General features: G+C 37.3%; 1 non-coding gene across 1 annotated transcript; it reads right to left on the bottom strand.

Annotated features, from left to right (window-relative positions):
- Window positions 1-1285: 1285 nt before the first annotated feature.
- Window positions 1286-1480, bottom strand: LOC122910848. The gene has a single exon (XR_006385282.1). It is a non-coding gene; the product is annotated as a U2 spliceosomal RNA (small nuclear RNA).
- Window positions 1481-9163: the final 7683 nt, after the last annotated feature.

Below are 9163 nucleotides of genomic sequence, written 5' to 3'. Positions count from 1 at the left end.
CTATGAACTGGGTGACTTTGACCCTGTTCTTCCATCTCTTCATACCCCAGTTTCTTTACCACACAAAGAGAGATAAGAACAACATGGTGGGTTGTGGGGAGGATTAAGTAAGAACAGAGCTGGGCAGAGAGCAAGTGTCCAACAAATGCTAATTCTGGAATGCAAAGATGATAGAATGTTCTGGAGTTATGCAAGGCAGTAGCCCCATCCGCTTCCTCCGTAAAGGCCCTGATGCTAGATTCAGACATTCTGGGGCTTAGCTTGAGGAGTGGAGAATGATGTCCTCATTCAGAATCACCCATGGTTGTGGTCAATGGCCCCTGAAATCTCTGCACCTTTAGGTGTCTTTAAGAGCTATGAAGAGGAGTCTTTTACCACTTATTGCTAGCTGTAAATGAATCCCCTAGTGCTTGGTGTCATGACACTTCCTGTTTCACACCATTAACTGTCCCCCTGAAATTTTAACTGGGAGAAACCCAAGGCCACTAAAGTTTCACCCTTTCCTGTTCAGCTTCCTGTGGGTGGGGTCCATCTCCAACCGTGGTGAAGACAGCCTTTGTACCTTTTGAATTGTATCTAAGCCCATGATCAATATGAGAACCAATAGAGATGAAGGTTTCATAGCACAGACCATATCATTGCATGGCTGACTGTGTCTAAGGTTCAGAGTGATACTATCAGAAAACAAACAACATTTTACTTAAATTGATATCAGATTTGGCTCCTTCCCACCTTTCAGGCCCCAAATGCCTAGAATTAGACTAATATTAATCCTTGACTAATAGGAATGCAAAGAGCTTAGAGAAAAATTAGTAAGCACAATGGAAAAGCTTAGCAAGGTGACTGACTATAAGATAAACATATGAAAGGCAATTGTAGTTTATGTGCCAAAAAAAAACTTCAAAGCATTATTTTTTTAAAGATTTTATTTATTTATTTGTCCGAGACCAAGAGTGCACATAAGTAGGGGCAGCAGAAAGGAGAGAGAGAAGCAACCTACCCACTGAGCAAGGAGCAAGGACCCTGGGATCATGACATGAGCTGAAGGCAGACTTTTTTTTTAGAGAGAGAGAGTTTATTTATTTATTTGACAGACAGAGTTACAATGAAAAGAGTTACAGGGAATACAAGCAGGGGGAGTGGGAGAGGGAGAAGCAGGCTCCCCACTGAACAGGGAGCCTGATGCGAGGCTTGATCCCAGGACCTGAGCCAAAGGCAGATGCTTAACAACTGGGGCAGCCAGGCACCCCTCAAACTGATTTTAGAAACTTGGTATTGTCCCCTGAGGGGGTGAACCATTCCAGGAAGTACTACAAAACCAGGTAGATGCATGAAGTAGATGGAGTGAGCTCCTATTCTGTCTCCCTGCTCCAAAAATCCTTGGATTTACTATATTGTCCTTGGAGATAGGACATATCAGGTATTAAACTAATAAGAACGGATGCTACACTTGATCTTAGCCAAAAGGCCAGGAAATAATTGAAGGCAGAAGTTTAACTGACTGAACCACCCAGATGCCCCCAAAGCATTGGTTTTTTAAAGATACCTTTGTAATATCAAGGGAAAAAAGATACACAGACTACCTAGGAGTAAATCTAAGAACAGATGTGTAGAACTTGTACACAGAAAATTTAAATTGTACAAAAAAAATTAAATATGACCTAAATAAATGGAAAGATTGTGGATAAGAAAATTTAAATATTGCAAGAAAGCTGAATGGAAAGATTCAGGGAACAAAAGCTTCTGAGAGCAAACCCAAGCAGATTACTTAGCTTGGCCCCTGACAAAGGCGGTGCAATTCCACCTCGGGCAAAGACACTTGAGAATCAGAGCAGTAGGCTCCTTCCCAAGAAGATCAGCAAGAACATCCAGCCAAGAGCAAGTTCACAGATCAATGAGAATTTCAAAACTCCAGTGCTAGAGAAATATAGCACACAGAATTCATGACTTTTCCCTCCTGATTCTATAGTCTTTCAAAGTTAATTTTTTAATTCTCTTTATTTCTTTTTTTTAACTTTTCTTCTTTTCTTTTTCAACCAACATCTTATCAATACCTTTTTTAAAATCTTTTTTTCCAATTTATTTATTTTCAGAAAAACATTATTCATTATTTTTTCACCACACCCAGTGCTCCATGCAAGCCGTGCCCTCTATAATACCCACCACCTGGTACCCCAACCTCCCACACCCCCGCCACTTCAAACCCCTCAGATTGTTTTTCAGAGTCCATAGTCTCTCATGGTTCACCTGCCCTTCCAATTTACCCAAATTCCCTACTCCTCTCTAACGCCCCTTGTCCTCCATGCTATTTGTTATGCTCCACAAATAAGTGAAACCATATGATAATTGACTCTCTCTGCTTTAAAATATTTTTTAGTTTTCATCTTTACAGTCATATTCCATCCCTTTATCATATTTACATATATATATATATATATATATATATATATATGAGTTTTTCTTTCTTTAAAATTTTGGGAGGCAGTTTTTTCTAACAGACCAAAACACACCCAAAATCTAGTGTGGCTCTGTTCTATTCACCAGCCTGATTTTTTTTCCTTTAGTTTCCCCCTGATTTCAGGTCTCTTGAATTTGTTTAGTGTATATTTTTCTGGGGTCATTGTTAGCCTTTTAGCATTTTGTTCTCTCATTCATCTATTCTTCTCCAGATAAAATGACAAAATGGAAAGCTTTCCAAAAAAAAAAAGAAGAAGAAGAAAGAAACAAGAGGCACTACCAACTGCCAAGAACCTAATCAATACAAATAGTAAGATATCAGAGCTAGAGTTCAGAATGGTGATTATAAAGATACTAGCTGGGCTTGAAAAAAGCATAGAAGATCAAGAGAATCCCTTTCTGGACAAATAAAAAAACACAAATCTAACAAAGTTGAAATAAAAAATGCTATTAATCAATAATGGAGGCCCTAACTGCCAGGATAAATGAGGCAGAAGAGAGAATTAGTGATATAGAAGACCAAATGATGAAGAATAATGAATCTGAGAAAAAAAGAGATAAACAACTATGGGATTATGAGGGGAGAATCTGAGAGGTAGCTGATACAAAAAGGTGAAACAATATTAGAATAATTGTGATCCTAGAAGAAGAAGAGAGAGAGGGACAGAAGGTATATTGGAGCAAATTAAAGCAGAGAACTTCCCGAATTTGGGGGTGGAAAGAGGCATAAAAATCCAGGAGGCACAGAGAACTACTCTCAAAATCAATAAAAATAGGTCAACACTCTGTCACCTAATAGTAAAACTTATAGGTCTCTGAGACAAAGAGAAAATCCTAAAAGCAGCTCAGGATGAGAGGTCTGTAACCTACAATGGTGGAAACATTAGATTGGAAGCAGATCTATCCACAGAGACCTGGCAGGCCAGAAAGGACTGGCAATTAAATGAGAAAAATGTGCATCCAAGAATATTATATTCAACTAGGCTGTCACTGAAAATAGAAGGAGAGATAAAAAATCTTCCAGGACAAAAACTTAAAGAATTTGCAAACACCAAGCAAGCCCTACAGGAACTATTGAAAGTGGTCCTTTAAGCAAAGCTTGAAAGTAACATAGAACAGAAAGGAACAGAGACAACATACAGTAACAGTCACCTTACAGGCAATACAATGGCATGAAATTTGAATCTTTCAATAGTTACTCTGAATGTAAATGGGCTAAGTGCCCCAAACAAAAGACACAGGGTATCAGACTGGTGAAAAACAAACAAACAAACAAAAACAAAAACAAGACCCATAGAAATGCTGTCCACAAGAGACTAGACTCAAAGACACCTCCAGATTTAAAGTGAGTTGGTGGAAAGCCATTTACCGAGCTAATGAACATTAAAAGAAAACCGGGGTGGCAATCCTTATATCAGACAAATTAGATTTTAAATCAAAGACTATAATAAGAGATGAGGAAGAACAGTATGTCATACTTAAAAGGGCCTTATCCAACAAGAAGATCTAACAAATTGAAAGTATATATGCCCTTAACATGGGAGCAGCCAATTATAAAGTCAATTAATAACAAAATCAAAGAAACACATCAACAATAAAACAATAATAGTAGAGGACTTTAACACGCCCCTCACTGAAATGGACAGATTATCCAAGCAAAAGATCAACAGGAAATAAAGGCTTTATGGCACACTGGACCAGATGGACATCAGATATATTCAGAACATTCCATCCCAAAGCAACAGAATACACATTCTTCTCTACTGCATATGGAACATTCTTCAGAATAGATCACATCCTGGGTCCAAATCAGGTCTCAACCAGTACCAAAAGACTGGGATCATTCCTAGCATGTTGCAGACAACAATGCTTGGAAAGTTGAACTCCATCACAAAAGGAAATTTGAGAAGAACTCAAAAACCTGGAGGCTAAAGAGTAGCCTACTAAAAAATGAATGGATCAAACAGGAAATTAAAGAAGAATTTTTAAAAATTTGTGGAAACAAACAAAAATGAAAACACAACTATTCAAAATCTTTGGGATGCAACAAAGGCAGTTCTGAGAGGAAAGTATATAGCAATAAAAGGCTTTCTCAAGAAAAAAGAAAGGTCTCAAATATACAACCTAACACTACACCTAAGGAGCTGGAGAAAGAACAGCAAAGAAAGCCTAAACCAAGCAGGAGAAGAGAAATCATAAAGATCAGAGCAGAAGTCAATGAAATAGAAACCAAAAGAACAGAAAAACAGATCAACAAAACTAGGAGCTGGTTCCTTGAAAGAATTAATAAGATTGATAAACCCCTGGCCAGACTTATCAAAAAGAAAGATAAAGGACCCAAATTAATAAAATCATGAATGAAAGAGGAGAGATTACAACCAACACCAAAGAAATACAATTATAAGAACATATTATGAGCCACTATATGCCAGCAAATTAGATAATCTGGAAGAAATGAATGCATTCCTGGAGACATATAAACTACCAAACTGAACCAGGAAGAAATAGAAAGCCTGAATAGAACCATAATCTATTATGGAAATTGAAGCAGTCATCAAAAATCTCCCAACAAACAAGAGCCCAGGGCCAGATGGTTTCACAGAGGAATTCTACCAAACATTTAAAGAATTAATACCTATTTTCCTGAAACTGTTCGAAAATTAGAAATAGAAGGAAAACTTCCAAACTCATTTTATGAGGCCAGCATTACCTTGATCCTAAACCAGACAAAAACCCCACCAAAAAAGGAGAATTATAGACCAATATCCCTGATGAACACGGATGCAAAAATTCTCACCAAGATCCAACAGTACATCAAAGGATTATTCACCAGGACCAAGTGGGAATTATTACTGAGCTGCAAGTTTGGTTCAACATCTGCAAACCAATTAATGTGACATAATACATTAATAAAAGAAAGGACAAGAACCATACAATACTCTCAATAGATGAATAAAAAGAGTTTGACAAAGTACATTATTCTTACTTGAAGAAAACTCTTCATGGTGTAGGGATAGAAGGTCTACACCTCAATATCATAAAAGCCATCTATGAAAAACCCACAGCAAATATCATTCTCAATGGGGAAAAACTGAGAGCTTTTCCCGTAAGGTCAGGAACATGGCAGGGCTGTTCACTATCACCACTGCTATTCAACATAGTACTAGAAGTCCTAGCCTCAACAATCAGACAACAAAAAGAAATTAAAGTCATCTGAATCAGCAAAGAAGTCAAACTCTCATTCTTTGCTGATGGTATACTTTATGTGGAAAACCTAAAATATTCCACCCCAAAACTGCTAGAACTCATACAGGAATTCAGTGAAGTGTCAGGACATGAAGTCGATGCACAGAAATCAGTTGCATTTCTATACACCAACAATAAGACAGAGGAAAGAAAAATTAAGGAGTCAATCTAATTTACAACTGCCCCCAAAACCATAGGCTAGCTAGGAATAAATCTAACCAAAGAGGCAAAGAATCTGTAATCAGAAAACTATAGAATACTCATGAAAGAAATTGAGGAAGACACAAAGAAATGGGAAAACATTTCATCATTTCATGCTCATGGATTGGAAGAACAAATACTGTGAAAATGTCTATCCTACCTAGAGTGATCTATACATTTAATTCAATTCCTATCAAAATACCATCAGCTTTTTTCAAAGAAATGGAAAAAAATAATGCTAAAATTTGAATGGAACCAAAAAAGACCCTGAATAGCCAGAGGTATGTTGAAAAAGAAAACCAAAGATGGTGGCAACACAATTCTGGACTTCAGGATCTCTTACAAAGCTGTCATCATCAAGACAGTATGGTACTGGCACAAAAACAAACACATAGATCAATGGAACAGAACAGAGAGCCCAGAAATGAATGCTCAGCTTTATGGTCAACTAATCTCCAACAAAGCAGGAAAGAATGTCCAATGGAACAAAGACAGTCTCTTCAACAAACAGTGTTGGAAAAATTGGACAACCACATGCAGAAAAATAAAACTGGACCATTTCCTTACACTACACACAAAAATAGACTAAAAAATGGGTGAAAGATCTCAGTGTGAGACAGGAACCCATCAGAATCCTTGGGGAGAACACAGGCAACAAGATCTTTGACCTTAGCTGCAGTAACTTTTTCTTAGACACATTGCCAAAGGCAAGGGAAGCAAGGGCAAAAATGAACTACTTGGACTTCATCAAGACAAAAGGCTTTTGCACAGCAAAGGAAGCAGACAACAAAATCAAAAGACAACTGACAGAATGGGAGAAGATATTTTCAAACAACATATCAGATAAAGGGCTAGTATCTAAAATCTATAAAGAACTTATCAAACTCAACATCCAAAGAACAAATAATCCAATCAAGAAATGGGCAGAAGACATGAACAGACATTTCTACAAAGAAAACATCCAAGTGGCCAACAGACACATGAAAAAGTGCTCCACATCACTTGATATCAGGGAAATACAAGTCAAAACCACAATGAGATACCACCTCACACCAGTCAGAATGGCTAAAATTAACAAGCCAGAAAACGACAGATGCTGTTGAGGATGCGGAGAAAGGTGAACCCTCCTACACTTTTGGTGGGAATGCAAGCTGGTGCAACCACTCTGGAAAAGAGCATGGAGGTTCCTCAAAAAGTTGAAAATAGAGCTATCCCTACAACCTAGCAATCACACTGCTGGGTATTTCCCCTAAAGATACAAATGTAGTGATCTGAAGGGGCACGTGCACCCAAATGTTTATAGCAGCAATGTTCACAATAGCCAAACTATGGAAAGAACCTAGATGTCCATCAACAGATGAATAGATAAAGAAGATGTGGTATCTTTAAAAAAAAAAAAAGAAGAAGATGTGAAATATATATATATAATATATATATTATATATATATAAAATATATATATATAAAAATAAAAACAATAAATAAATAAATAAATAAAATATATTATATATATATATATATATATATATTTCCATTGCACTACTGGGTATTTACCCTAAAGATACAAATGCAGTGATCTGAAGGGGCACATGCACCCAAAGTTTATAGTAGCAATGTCCATAATAAACAAAGTATGGAAAGATGCTCATCAAAAGAAGAATAAGGATAAGGAAAATGTGATGTGTACACACACACACACACACACACACACAATGGAATATTATGCATCCATCAAAAATGAAATTTTACCATTTGCAGTGACATGGATGGAAGAGAAGGTATTATGTTAAGGGAAATAAGTTGATCATAGAAATACAATTAAGACAGAGGGTCATAGGGGAAGGGATGGAAAAATTAAATAAGATGAAAACAGAGAGGGAGACAAACCATAAGAGACTCTTAATCTCAGGAAACATACTGAGGGTTGCTGGAGTGGATATGGGTTGGAAGGCTGGGGTGGCTGGGTAATAGACACTGGGGAGGGTATATGCTATGGTGAGTGCTGTGAATTGTGTAAGACTAGTGAATCACTGACCTGTACCCCTGTAACCCTGATACAAACAATACATTATATGTTAATTAAAAATTTTTAAAAATAGGTTGTTTCCATACACTAGCAACAAACAATCCAAAGACTAAATAAAGAAAACAGTTCTGTCTATAGTGGCATCAAAAGAATAAAATACTTAAGAATAAATTTAACAAAAGAAGTGCAAGCTTATTACTGAAAACTACAAAACATCGTTGAAAGAAAGATCTGGTTTTTTACAGATTTTTATTTACTTATTTGACAGAGAGAAATCATAAGTAAGCAGAGAGGCAGGCAGAGAGGGTGGGGGGAAGCAGTCTCCCTGCTGAGCAGAGAGCCAGATGTGGGATTCGATCCCAGGACCCTGAGATCATGACCTGAGCCGAAGGCAGTGGCTTAATCCACTGAGCTGCCCAGGTGCCCAAGAAAGAAGATCTAAATAAATGGAAAATGATCTCATGTTCATAGATAGGAATAATTAAAAATGATAAGATGACAATACTCTCCCAAATGAATTAGAGATTCAGTGCAATCCAAATCAAAATTTCAACTGCTGTTTTTATAGAAATTGATAAGTTGGTCCTAAAATCTATATGGGAATGGAAAGGACAAAGAAGAGCCAAAATATTCTTTTTCTTTTAATTTTTTATAAACATATATGTATTTTTATCCCCAGGGGTACAGGTCTGTGAATCGCCAGGTTTACATACTTCACAGCATTCACCATAGCACATACCCTCCCCAATGTCCATAACCCCCCCAAACCCCCTCGCCCCAGCAACCCTCAGTTTGTTTTGTGAGATTAAGAGTCACTTATGGTTTGTCTCCCAATCCCATCTTTCATTCATTCTTCTCCTACCCCCTTAACCCCCCATGTTGCATCTCCACTTCCTCATATCAGGAAGATCATATGATAGTTGTCTTTCTCCAGTTGACTTATTTTGCTAAGCATGATACCCTCTAGTTCCATCCACGTCATTGCAAATGTCAAGATTTCATTTCTTTTGATGGCTGCATAGTATTACATTGTGTATATATACCACATCTTCTTTATCCACTCATCTGTTGATGGACATCTAGGTTCTTTCCATAGTTTGGCTATTGTAGACATTGCTGCTATAAACATTCAGGTGCACGTGCCCCTTCGGATCTCTACGTTTGCATCATTAGGGTAAATACCCAGTAGTGCAATTGCTGCGTCATAAGGTAGTTCTATTTTCAACGTTGTGAG

Source organism: Neovison vison, chromosome 6, assembly GCF_020171115.1.
Source record: "Neovison vison isolate M4711 chromosome 6, ASM_NN_V1, whole genome shotgun sequence".
Classification (NCBI taxonomy): Eukaryota; Metazoa; Chordata; class Mammalia; order Carnivora; family Mustelidae; genus Neogale; species Neogale vison.
This window is presented reverse-complemented; position numbering and strand designations above follow the sequence as displayed.